The sequence below is a fragment of the Mustela nivalis genome (genome assembly GCF_964662115.1).
Source record: "Mustela nivalis genome assembly, chromosome: 7".
Classification (NCBI taxonomy): Eukaryota; Metazoa; Chordata; class Mammalia; order Carnivora; family Mustelidae; genus Mustela; species Mustela nivalis.
The window spans coordinates 40,464,692-40,477,752 of NC_139026.1; the positions used below are offsets into that span (position 1 = coordinate 40,464,692).

The 13,061-nt window shown below is 38.1% G+C and overlaps 1 long non-coding RNA gene across 1 annotated transcript; it reads right to left on the reverse strand.

Moving 5' to 3' along the window:
- Positions 1–6,402: 6,402 nt before the first annotated feature.
- LOC309869115 lies at positions 6,403–8,450 on the reverse strand. The gene is made up of 2 exons (XR_014313998.1): positions 8,330–8,450; positions 6,403–6,637 (listed from the first exon to the last, which is right to left on the reverse strand). It is a non-coding gene; the product is annotated as an uncharacterized lncRNA (long non-coding RNA).
- Between the last annotated feature and the right edge of the window lie 4,611 nt (positions 8,451–13,061).

Genomic DNA, 13,061 nt, shown 5'->3' on the forward strand with positions numbered 1-13,061 from the left:
GACACCTAAATAGTATCATAAGCATGGGTATGAGAGAATGTATGTACACATGGTTTTGACTTCCTAGTCTCAGAAAATCCTCAGACATTTTCTGTTTCTTCAAAGGAACCTATTACACAACTTAATAAGCACCCCTGCTCTGTTTATAACAAACCAGGGTACTCCATTTTGAAACCTCAGACATTTTACTCACTGTACAACTCTTCCGTAGGAACACTTATTCAAGTCACAATCTGCAATCGGAGATCCTGAGAGGATGGATAGGCACTGAATCACATGACCGGGAGTGCGGAGTCATATCTCACCTCCTATAATAACTGTCATAGGAGAGCAGATGCGAAATGCTAATGTCTGTCTCCTTGATGTTTTGCAGACTAGTGAGGTTTTCCTAGTAATTTATAAACTTGAAGTCATAAGCACTTACGAAGCCAGTTTCATTCCCGGCTTAATCAGGAGTCTCACCTAAAAGGGTGACGCTTACTACTTCTGTCAACTATGTTTGTTCTGTGTTAATACCAGTTATCATCAATCCACAGGAGAATCAAAGCTTATTTAAGTCTCCCACTCTCAGAAGGACACAGTATCCAGTTAGAACGATGGCTTCCGGGGCTGGTGAAGATAAATGACCATCTCCTTTACAAGAAAATTGTATTAATATCTCTAGAAGCATCTAGATAAGAACCATTTCTTTCCTACCAAATGCTACCAAATAGGGTTTGAGTGGAGGAATATAAATCGAACGCTGGTCATAAGCACACATGCCCAAAGAATATTTCATCAATTTAAAAAGGAAGCAAAATTGAACAAAAATCTAAGAGGATGGATAAGTGATAAGAAAATAGATTCTCCTTCCAATTTATTTCCTGAACTCTGAGATTCTTAAGAAGTGATGAGATTTTCATGAGGAAAAGCTTAAAGTTATCACACAGGCATATATTTGTTCCATTGAAGGCAAGTGTAAAACCCCTGGCAAGCCACATACTTTGAAACATATATATCCATAAAATTTACTCAGGAGCATCGGACATCTTTGAGAGTTAGAGGAGATGACTCAATCAATATATTCATTTGAAAACTGAGACCCAAAGTCTGTCGTCAGGATTTATGACCATTTTATTACTTTTTCCCCCCCTAAACTTTTCACCAGCCCTTCCACAGGCTGTTACATCCTGATGTCTGTGGGAGGTTTCCAACTCTGTTTCTAAGTTCTAAAACGAAGAGAGTTTACAGCATGTTATTTCTGTAGACCATCTAACTATTGAAATCTTTCAAAATTATTTAACAGGGACTCTGTGAGGATGTGCTCTACCCACACAAGTTGACAATATTTGTGTCTAAGATATCAATTAAGAAAATAATTTTGGAAATAATCATCAGGATTATAACCTATAATTTCATGATTTGTGAGTTTTCCAAAGTACATATCAAGTAACCAAAACAATAATACAATAATACATATTTTCCCCTAACCTTGTTCATTAATCTTATTTGGATTTACATTATTTTTAACATAGCAAAGACCTTTACTTCTTGCAATAGCATGCATTTTAATAATTCAAATACAGTATTTTCTTCTGTTTGTTTAGATTTCTTCATTTAAATATAGTTTAAAATTTTGTTTAAAATATTCGTTTGTTGCCAAAGTGCAAATTAAAATGTATCTCAGGCATTCTCCTGGGGTGGAATAGTAAAAAGGCATTTCTTTTTTTTTTTAAAGGCATTTCTTAAGAATGAGTAATCAACTGGCAAATTTATAAGTGGCAGTGTGACCCCACTATAAGAAATTACCAAGGTTAGAGAGCCATTCCTGCTCTAAAGAAGCTTTTTGTCTACCTGGGATGACGGCATATGAAAATAAAACACTTAAATTGTAATGCTTGAGAAGATGAACTACAAATGAGTAGTCTGCCGTTAAGAACAACCAAAAACAATTCCGCAACACTTAACTTGAATGTTCTGAGGAAATGGGGTTAAAATAGGCCTTTAATGGGGCTTCAAGAGCCTTGATACTCAAACTGTAGTCCAAAGAACCTGTGGCAAATTCATCACCTAGAAACTGGAAACAAATGCAGAATCTCAGGGCTCAACCCAGACCCAGGACTCAGAATCTTCATTTTCACTAGATACCCCAGTCAATTATATGTCCATGAAATTTGAGACTATCTCATTGGGAGAAAGTAATCCTTGATCTGGACCTAAAATAATAAAATAGGTAAGATTACAGTCAAAAGCAGAGTCTGCATAAGAAAGGGTCCTGAAAGTTCAACGCACACTTTTTGTGTGTATTTGTGGTGATCAAGGATAGGCTGTATAAGAAAAGAGATACATGAAGAACAAGGACCCCAGCAGGAAACCATACCTGAAGAAGATACACCATGTATCTTAAGGTTTGCCCAAGAAATTTCCTTTCTTCTGTGAGGATTAAGAGCTGAAGACAATAATCTTACATGCACCCAAAAAGGAGAGAAGTGAATCTAATTGATCAGAGCCTGAGAGTCACTGAGCTGTGTCTTGCCAGTAGGTCTGAATTCTGTTCTTCAAAAGCATGGAGCACTGGGTGTTATACACAAACAATGAATCATGGAACACTACATCGAAAACTAATGATGTACTGTATGATAACTAAACGTAATAAAAACAAACCAAAACAAAAGCATGAATTAGCCTGGTGGCTCCTTCACTAAAGAACTATCCTATACTTCTTGTTTTTGTGAATTAAACACACTAGAGCAGAGTTCACACATCCCGTCCATCTGGGGTGGGGTCGTGGAAGAAGCTGGAAAACTCTGTCTTCCTTCTTGGCATAACAATGGACATGTGGGGCAGATTCCTGGTCCTTGTTGGGAAGCTTGTTAATTAGATACATTTCTGTTGGTCAAGTAGATACTAGCTGGTCATATATATTCAAAATGTGCAGGTTTTTTTGTTTGTTTGTTTGTTTGTTTGTTTTTGTCTGAGGACCAAAGTCCCAAATTCTAGATATTTTATGGGAGGTAAAAAGCCATGCTTCAACTCAACACCCCAGAACTGGAGATTTATGATGAGAATAACAATATAATATATCTTGCTAAGTAAGAAAACTTTGAGGATAAAAGATAAAATTATTCAAACCTACACCAGTTTAACAGGCATAAACCAAGACTCTTGAGCAAACCTATGTTACCTGATAAATTATAGTGTGCTTGCACAAGAAACTAGTATAAAATGCTCTAAAAACTTAGAATGTAACTACAATGAAATCTCTTCTGCTTTTCTAAATTATACCTTGAGCCCCTGATTTCTTTACTTATTGGTAGTCATGTGTCTTCTTCAGAACCCATCTTCCATCCACCACAGCCACCAATGTTCACACAACCCAACTTGCACACAAAAAGCAGGAAGAACACTGCTGCTTGTGGTGGGCCCTGTTGAAGCTAGTTTCTTGAAAATTCCAGAGTGAGTGCCAATCCACCACTGAAGTAATGACTTGACGATTCAGATCCAAGCACAGACCACTATAGTTATGCAAGGAAGCCAGAGCCCACTCTCCCGGTGCTGACCAAGAATAAGAGTGCCCTGCCTTGATCTCCTGACATTTGTAGTTTTTAACACTTTGGGGTCTGGATTGCTTCAGTGTCAGCCACCCACAGACCACTTCAGTTTCCCTCCCCAGTGTGTCAGGAAACTTTTCATCTTATATCCTCCAAACCCAAAGTTGCTACTCCTCTGAGGAAGGTAACACAGTGAATCAAAGATAGTTTTACCTACTACTGACAAACACTTACAGCCTTGTAGAAAGATGGTTGCTGACACCTTTTATGATTCTGGCAAAATTTTGGCACCTCTCTTGAGAGAGATTTAAAAAAAAAAAGTAAACTCTGATATTCTACTATGCACAGATTAACGCAATTGGGAAACGTGACTGCTATTTGCCAAGACAGTATCTTGTGATTTAACAAATACCTAGATAAAGTATTCACTTTGGTGTTGGAGATGGGAATGATGGAATTATCAACTAGAGCCATTTTACAAGGGAGATCTTACTGAATCTAGAGGCTGATTGGGTTTCTTAATACACCAAAAAAGAAAATGCGGAAAGACAAAAAGAAGGTCAAGTATGAAACAAAGTTTTCAGTCTGAGTGATGAGAATAATACTAATGCTATGAACAAGTGAGAGTTAAGTAAATGTAGATGATTTAGGATAAGACATTATTAATTTAGCTGGAGAAATATTACTATCGAGCTAATAGTAGAATTTGCAAGTGGAAATATCTATTGGACAGTTTGAAATTTTAAAGAATAGAGCATGGTTAAGGATTAGAAGTGACCATATAGAATTGGGAGTCTTTCACTTTTAGAGGATTATAGCCTCACAGATGAGCTGATTGATGGTAAAGAGGGGGATGAAAAATACGAGTCATCAAAGAGGTCAAATAAAGTATGGGCAGAAAGACAGTGCAGTGTTTACTTGGAAATGGAAATGAGTATTAGTGAAACACAGAAACTTGAAAAGAAAGATAACATGGAAAACCTAAGAAATTCAACCACATGGAAGTCAACAGTATTGAATGTCATGGGGAGATGAGAAGAGACAGAGTGAAAATAAAGCCTTGGATTTTATACAGAGGAGAAGGGACAAATGTTTGAATGCCAACTATGCACTAGGTATAGGTTTACTTACCTGAAATGTTTTATTTGTTTTTTAAAATTTTATTTATTTATTTGACAGAGAGAGAGATCACAAGTTGACAGAGAGGGAGGCAGAGAGAGGGAGAAGCAGGCTCCCTGCTGAGCAGAGAGCCCAACGCAGGGCTGAATCCCAGGACCCCAAGATCATGACCCGAGCTGAAAGCAGAGGCTCAACCCACTGAGCCACCCAGACGCCCCTTAAATGAAATGCTTTAAGAAAAATTTCCAGCAGTATTCTTGGATGTGGAGACCAGACAGAGAAATTTGGCAAGGAAAGAAGGAAGCAACAGGAGGTAGGGCCTCAGGGAAACAGTAGGGTCAAGCTAGATGGGATTATTGTTTTGTTTTACTCTCTTGTGTCAAGGTGGGGCAAACTACTTGCTTGAAAGCAGGAAGAAATCTAGAGGGAGAATGATCTTGTGGTTATGATACAAGCTAAGCCCGATTCCAGTGGTAAATGTTAAAAAGTGGAAGTTTTAACATTAATTAAAAATAATTAGCAATTTTATATCTCTATCAAAGAGTTAATTTCATTTAATTATGCATGGAATGAGTCCATGGTTCTCTGTCAGCTCTCCTTGTCTCCCTGCCCTTTGCTTTTATGGCTTCGCATTCATAAAAACAAAGTCTTTTTCATTCCATTATACCCTGGTGAACAGTTAACTAGCTTTACAAAGAAATATAAATTCTGAGTAATCAGCCTAATTGTTGACCCATTTCTACGTTTATAAATTATTTAAAAAAAAATACACTAGGGAATTTTGAATCTTCTCTAAAAAACAACCAGATGTTGTTCACATCATTTATTATAATAAAAAATTTTCAAAGGCTTTGTCTCATAGCAGTGATACTCCTACTCCCCCCAAATGGTTTTCCTTTCTAACACACTGATGTATTCTAAAAAGTATATAAATGTATCTGTGAAGTAGAATAACTACCAAAAAGTAATTTCCTCACATCTTGCATTACTAAGCACTTCCAAATACCAAGTATTATAATGGAATGTTCTAAAATGGCAGTTTATTTCCTGTATTCAGAGTAAAATATTGTCTTATCTAGACCAAAATGAGTACCTTCTTATCCTTGTCATTCCTCTAACCACTAGCAGCCCCATTCCCTAGGACTGAGAACCAGTCTCAGCTGCATCAGCGGCTCTCTGACATCCCTTGGCTTACCTCCCATGCCTAAGTGTCCCTTGGGCAAGATAAAATTACAGTGTGATAGGATATCATTTTCTCTTACAATTAAATCCTATCCTAGACATGCAGATACAACAGCAACTTCATCTCTGCCAAAGAGCTAGTCACTTCTGGGTGCTGATTCCTTTTTTTTTTTTTTTTTTAAGATTTTATTTATTTATTTGACAGAGAGAGAGATCGCAAGTAGGCAGAGAGGCAGGCAGAGTGTCAAGGAGCCCAATGCGGGGCTTGATCCGAGGACCCTGATACCGTGACTTGAGCTGAAGACAGAGGCTTAACCCACTGAGCTACCCAGGCGCCCCTGGGTGCTGATTCCTAAGTACAGATACTTCCCCAGAAACCAGAAGCAGAGACGCAGATGAATCACACATGGGTATTGCACACGGAAAGGAAGCAAGTGGAGGGAAAAGAAAAGCAATTAACTGCCACATTAGATATAAAGCAGAGTAGAATTCAGTCAACAGCAACAACAAACCGATCTACTTTTGGTGGACAGTAGAACTAAAATACTTGAAAATAATAAAATGATTCAAACAGAGGCAATAAATATTTATTACCTTTAAATTTGAGCTGACTTTTTCTGACTTGAGAAAGGTGAAAATACAAGCAAAGTCCTGGGAGCCTCAGTCATTAAGCAGCTGCCTTTGGCTCAGGTCATGATCCTGGGGTACTGGTGAGCCCCACATGGGGTTCCCTGTTCAGCCGGGAACCTGCTTCTCCCTCTCCCTCTGCTTGCTGCTCCTCCTGCTTGTGCTCTCTCTCTCTCTCTCTGTGTCAGATAAATAAATAAAAATTTGTTTAAATTTTAAATAAACAAAAGTGTATTTTTTTTAAGATTTTATTTATTTATTTGACAGAGAGAGATCACAGTAGGCAGAGAGGCAGGCAGAGAGAGGGGAAGGGAAGGAAGGAGGCCCCTGCTGAGCAGAGAGCCCGATGTGAGACTCGATCCCAGGACCCTGAGATCATGACCTGAGCCGAAGGCAGTGGCTTAACCCACTGAGCCACCCAGGCGCCCCCAAAAATGTATTTTTTTAAAAAATTATGTTATGCCTGCTTGTGCACACTCTGTCAAATAAATAAATAAAATCTTTAAAAATTTTTTTCAGAAATCTTGTTAATCCTTAAGGATAAGCAGATGTCAACTGTAAGTATAATATTATTTAGAAATTGATAAATCTAGGGACGCCTGGGTGGCTCAGTAGGTTAAGCAGCTGCCTTCGGCTCAGGTCATGATCCCAGCGTCTTGGGATCGAGTCCCACATTGGGCTCCTTGCTCTGCAGGGAGCCTGCTTCTCCATCTGCCTCCCATTCTGTCTGCCTGTGCTCGCTCTCTCCCTCTCTCTCTGATAAATAAATAAAATCTTTAAAAAAAAAAAAGAAATTGATAAATCTAGAAATTTTCTAAGAATAAAAATTTCAAAGGTAAATTTCTTTCTATTTGTCATTGCAAAATTATTCACCAAATGTTATGCAGAATTCTTAAAAAAAAAAAAAAAGCCTTGTGTTACAATCTCCCTATTATGTCTCTCATGAAGTGTTACTGTCAAATAATTATAAGGTTCTTTTATACTCTTCTTCAGTAACACAGATTATAGGCAAGACTTCAAAATACTCTAAAGAAGTGCTTCTCAAATTTAATGTGCATACAAATCACCTGGGGATCTTGTTAAAATGCAGACTCTACTTCGGTGGGTCTGGGATGGGCCCTGAGAGCCTGAGATGCTGCATTTCTTTTTTTAAGATTTTATTTATTTGACAGACAGATCACAAGTAGGCAGAGAAGCAGGCAGGAAGAGAGAGGAAGCAGGATCTCCGCAGAGCAGAGAGCCTGATGCGGGGCTCGATCCCAGGACCCTGGGATCATGACCTGAGCTAAAGGCAGAGGCTTTAACCCACTGAGCCACCCAGGCGCCCCAGACGCTGCATTTCTAATAAGCTCCCAGATGATGGCAAAGCTGGGAGTCCAGGGCCAATCTTCAAGTAACAGGAATATGAAAAGAACTACCAAGGGTGCCTATGTGGCTCAGTTGGTTAAGCGACTGCCTTCGGCTCAGGTCATGATCCCAGAGTTCCGGGATCAAGTCTTCCATCAGGCTTCAAGCTCTATGGGGGGGTCCACTTCTCCTTCTGATCTTCTCCCCTCTCATGCTCTCTCTCACTCTCTCTCTCTCAGACATGCCCAGAATAATGTTTGCGCAAATATCCGGGCACCCCATGCCCAGTCAAGTTGACACATAACATTGGCCATCACAAGTGCCATTGCTGCTCTAACATATGTGCTCTTTATTTCAGCCAAGTACCAATAATCTAATTAAAACAATTCCAAAGAACTTATTTCAAGCTCCTAATCTATTAGGAGCCTGAACCATAATAAATTAAGGAGACAAACAGCACTGACTGATGTTAGTACTTGACTTTAAAGGTAATAAAAATATTCCTTCTTATTTAAAGGCAATACTTACCTCAAAAATGCAGTTTTAAGGGGCGCCTGGTTGGCTCAGTGGGTTAAGCTGCTGCCTTCGGCTCAGGTCATGATCTCAGGGTCCTGGGATCGAGTCCCACATCGGGCTCTCTGCTCAGCAGGGGCCTGCTTCCTTCCCTTCCCCTCTCTCTGCCTGCCTCTCTGCCTACTGTGATCTCTCTCTGTCAAATAAATAAAATCTTTAAAAAAATACATTTTTGTTTATTTAAAATTTAAACAAATTTTTATTTATTTATCTGACACAGAGAGAGAGAGAGAGAGAGAGAGCACAAGCAGGAGGAGCAGCAAGCAGAGGGAGAGGGAGAAGCAGGTTCCCGGCTGAACAGGGAACCCCATGTGGGGCTCACCAGTACCCCAGGATCATGACCTGAGCCAAAGGCAGCTGCTTAATGACTGAGGCTCCCAGGACTTTGCTTGTATTTTCACCTTTCTCAAGTCAGAAAAAGTCAGCTCAAATTTAAAGGTAATAAATATTTATTGCCTCTGTTTGAATCATTTTATTATTTTCAAGGTCGTGATCTCAGGGTCCTGGGATCGAGTCCCACATCGGGCTCTCTGCTCCACGGGGAGCCTGCTTCTCTCTCTCTCTCTGCCAGCCTCTCTGCCTACCTGTGATCTCTCTCTCTGTCAAATAAATAAATAAAATATTTTTTTTTTAAAAATGCAGTTTTAAGATTTAAGTAGGCCTGTGTTGAACATCTTTTTCAAAGTTGTATTATGAACTGGTGTGAAAAGTATAGCATCAAGCTATCTGAGACATAAGTTTATAGAAAAGGGGCATCATAAAATTTATGCAAAAACTAATTTTCTACTATAAATCTTCTTAGTGTCTTTAATATACTAATCATTAGCATTGCTATATGCTAATTTTTAGAAGTACATAACCATCAATATATTCCAAGAGGGAAATATATCATATTTTATTGAATCTAAAATGCCATCTAGGGTGCCTAGATGGCTCAGTTGGTTAAGCCTGAGCCTTTGGCTCAGGTCATGATCCTGGAGTCCTGGGATCGAGTCCCACATACAGCTCTCTGCTCGCCAGGGGGTCTGCTGACCTCTTTCCTCTCAAGCTCTCTCTCTCTCATTCTCTCTCTCTCAAATAAATAAATAAAATCTTTTAAAAAATATTTTTTTAAAAAACACTTTAACATATTTAGAATAAAATTACTGTTGTAGTCTCCTATAAATAAATAAATAAATAAATAAATAAATAAATAAAATGCCATCTAATGCTAAGACATATCACTTTGGGTACCCCTAACTAGGAAATAATAACACCAATTAAATAGGACATGAAGCTTTTTGAGTCATTTATGACTTTTAAAATACTGACTGAGCTCTTGTAGATTTATAGATAGACTTAATCATGTATCATTCACATGTATATAGAAAAAGGGAAAGATAAGTAAAAGTTATTAATTACAATACTAACAAAATTTCTTCGCATTCAGTCTAACTTTTCCGAATCATTTTTCAACTTAGTTTCACTATCATTTTTCCATATAGTATTTTCCCCTAGAGCACTAATGATGCTTAACAGTGTTTCATTATTGTCTCTAGGATATTCTTCCAAGCCACTTACACCTATTCCAGAGGTTTTGAGGTTCGCATGTTCTTCATTAGATGTCAAAGAAATTCTCAGAGACCAGTCAAGAATTCAAATATGTCACCTGTATATAACCTGTTAATTAGCTGTTAACATTTGTAAGGCACATCTTGAATTCAGTCATGTTAAACTTGAAAACATACAAACCCACATACACATGCACACCCATTTCACCTTAGAATCAATGGCACTAGTTATTCCCAAATTTGTTTAATGAAAGAAGAATCCCTCACTTTTTAAAGAACTATATCTCAAGATACTAGTGCCTCATGAATCTTATTTTTTAAAAAACACTACTTAAATGTATTCACTCTCTATACCACATTACCTTTTGGCATAAGTTGATCCAAGTGATTTATTTTTTTATTAGTATGTAATTTTTCTGAATAAAAAAGTATGCCTGTTTCTTCTCCCTTCTGCCCTTCCCACAGTGTCTAAGACACTGGTCATTACACTTGAGGTGTTCACTAAAAGTTCTGCTAAGAAGGCCCAGGACTGAACATCACAGAAATTTTCCTAGCCTGCTTCTAAAACAAGTTTAATTCTTCTTCTGTTCTGCCTAATAACCAAAACTTTATTCCTAGAAATGCCTATCAAATAATTTCTTGCCTTTTATTCTTATCCACTTTTCTGGACACAATTCAGTGATCATTATCATAACCTAATTCTAACAGGCTGATGTTTACAGATATTCAAGGGTGAGAAAATCTGAGTTCTAATTATAACCTTGCCATTTGCTATGAACATTATCTCCTCCAAGCCTCAGTTTTCTCCTAAGTCAGATGAAGATAACACTTGTCCAACTAGCTTCACAGGACTGTTGTCATAATCATTAGATAGAAATATATGAAAAGCACTCTAAAGGTTACAAAGTGCTATTTCTGCTTTTATTACATGCATTATATTAAAATTCTGTCCAACCCTCAATCTTTGGTTCTGTTATTCATCCGACATAAACTATAAGCTCCCCAGAGAAACTTTATGAGTACTTTCAAAGTATACTTTCCACTGAAAAACATCATTAAACAGTAATAGTCATGAAATTTCTGAGAACTATTCTATTTGAGATAATAACCGTAAACATATAAAAGTGAGTTCCCTGGAGCTCAGTGAATCCACTCATTGTGGACTTACTAGCTATGTTAATTAAAAATCAAAGGTGTGCTTTTGTTTGTATGAAAGAAATACAGGAATAATAACAAAATCCTCTTCCTTACTATTAAAGAACTCTTAAAGAATAAAATTCCTTGGCCAACATTATCTCATTGGAACTTTACAAAGCTCTGGCAGGTATCACTATCACAGTGTTTTACAGATGAGAAGACTACAGCTCCAAGAAGTTTACTGCCAGGAAGTAAATTGTTCTGCTCACAAATTCAGAGCAGAGCTAAGGTTTTAATCTCAGAATGCTAGGCTTCCTTCTACAGGAGGATTTCTCAATCTCAGCCCCCTCGATCTTGTAAACTGGGTGATTCTTTACTTGGGGGGTGGTGCTGTCTTTTGCATTTCAGAATGTTTAGTGCATTCTGGCTCTCCCCACTAGGTAGACACCAGAAGCACCCCTCCCCCACCTGGACACCAAAAAATGTCTGAATATTGCCAGATGTCTTTTAGGGGCAAATCACCCCCAACTGAATACCCCAATATACCAAACCACTTTTATAGCAGCACTTTCATAATTTTTCCAAGAATTTTCACATGCTTGATCATCACTGTACGTCGATGACAATGGTAACTTGGAACCAAACGGTATTGGTTTCCTTGTGTCCATCATAAAAAATTACCACAAATTTGATGGCTTAGAATAGGAGATTTATTCTCTCAGAGTTCTGGTGACTGTCGAGCCACACTCCTTCAGAGGGCTCAGGGAGAATCTTACCTTGCTTTGCCCAATGTCTGGTGGCTCCAGGTGTCCCTTGGCTTGTGGCTGCAGAACTCGAATCTCTGCCTCCATCTTCACAAGATCTTCTCTGTGTCCTTTCCTCTTCTGTCTTCTATAAGAACACTTGTCATTAGGTTGAAGGCTCACAGGAGAATCCAGGATGATCTCAAGACTCTTAATTACATATGCAAGGACTTTTTGAAAATAAAGTCTCATTCACAGGTTCGGGTGGATGCCTCCTTTGTGGGGCTACCATTCTAAGCATTTCACAGATCATACTCTCCACCCAAGAATGAAAAACACTTTCTGGATAATCTCTCATCTCATTAATTTCACAATTGCTCTAGAAAATAGAGAGGAATGGGGAAGAAAAGGAAGCACAAGAAGATTAGGGGCCAATTTGCTAAGGGTCAGTGAGTTAGAGATTTACTAAAATAACCTAAAGTCCACGTCTGGGACCTTCCCCACGGGGTCTATCGCAGGATGGTTGAAAGAACCAGCTGAATTACATCCTGCTTTAGGAACCATATAATTCACAGTTGCATTCTGGTGGAAAATTGAAAACCAAAAGAGAACACATGTGGATATTTAGATCCTTTTGTTGATGTTTTAAAAAAAATACTGTAAATTTCTAAAATCAACAAGATTTTCTAAAATCAATCAAAAAAACAAACATGGAACCCCATTTAATAAAGCTGCTTCTCAATGTATAAGGGTTCTTTGAAATGTATTCCTTATATGTGCTGCATGTTAATTTTTTTAAAATCTGTGTTTATAGAGTCATGAGCATGAGAGATACAGAGCATCAGCTTTCATAACGCATGATATTAATCACTCTCTCATATACAGAGACTGATTGCACAAAAACCTATGAGATCATGCTTGGTCACGGAGTAATGGTCTGCTGATTTCCCCAAAATATTGCCTTTCTCTTTTTTGATACCACCACATTTTCATTCTAAGCAGCGTTGACATTTTTACCAGAGTATCCAGTAAGTTATGAATCACCACATGACATCGAATGACTCACTTATAGAATTACAACCGTGATTTGTATAAAAATCCTCTTAAAATATATCATAACTGAACAATCCGTTTCTTGATCTCTCTTGCAATAGTCATACCCTTGCTTCTAAAGGTTAGTATGAAGATGTCCAGTCACTTACTCATTTTCCTGATCTCCACTTAGAACCATGAGCTGAATTCACCAAAATTAC